This window comes from Peromyscus eremicus, chromosome 3, assembly GCF_949786415.1.
Source record: "Peromyscus eremicus chromosome 3, PerEre_H2_v1, whole genome shotgun sequence".
NCBI classification, from domain to species: domain Eukaryota; kingdom Metazoa; phylum Chordata; class Mammalia; order Rodentia; family Cricetidae; genus Peromyscus; species Peromyscus eremicus.
This window is the reverse complement of record NC_081418.1, coordinates 64,483,752-64,484,598: the sequence shown is the minus strand read 5'-3', so window position 1 is coordinate 64,484,598 and position 847 is coordinate 64,483,752.

Below are 847 nucleotides of genomic sequence, written 5' to 3'. Positions count from 1 at the left end.
TGTTTTGTCTTTAAAACATTTGTGTGTGTGGGTGCCTACGGTATACCAGTGTGGAAGTCAAAGGACAACCTACTGCAGACATTTATTTTCTCCTACCATGTGGTCTGGTGATGTAACTCCAGATATAACTTGCTGGCAAATGTTTTATCCCCTGAGTTGTCATCAGGCCTGCCTTGAGCTTTTCTTGAATTAAGTGTGCTGGAACTATCAGGTGAAAAATCAATCCTTTTATTACAGGAAATCCTTATGTGTGTTTAGATATTGCCTTAAAAAGTAAAAACTGCCAGGCAGTGGTGGTGCACGCCTTTAATCCCAGCACTGGGGGGGGGGGGGGGGGAGAGCCAGGTGGATCTCTGTGAGTTCGAGGCCAGCCTGGTCTACAGGGTGAGATCCAGGACAGCACCAAAACTACACAGAGAACCCTGTCTGGAAAAAAAAAAAAAAAAAGTAAAAAGTAAAAACCTTTTCAAGTGAATTCCTGGTTGTTCATTTATCAAATGGATTGTAATTTTCCTTCATTGTGAATTAGTAGCCTCTCAGAAACATTCTAAGTGCAGAGAGTGGGAATGATTCAGTTTGTGACAGACTGGGATATTCCACTGCACTAACATGAAGTTCTGACTGTAAGAAATGAGGGGTTACTGTCTGTGCTGCTAGGGAATGGGAATGGTGTTGGGGAATTGTGTCTGATTTATTTGTAGGTTAAATGTGAGTCTAGAGTTTTCTTTGGGTGTGTGCATATCATAGCCGCACTTTCTTCCAGTAGAAGAAAATGCAGTTAATGGAATGAGTTAGTTCTGGATACTGGTTTCCTGGGACTTCTATCAGTATTTTATTTTGATCTTTT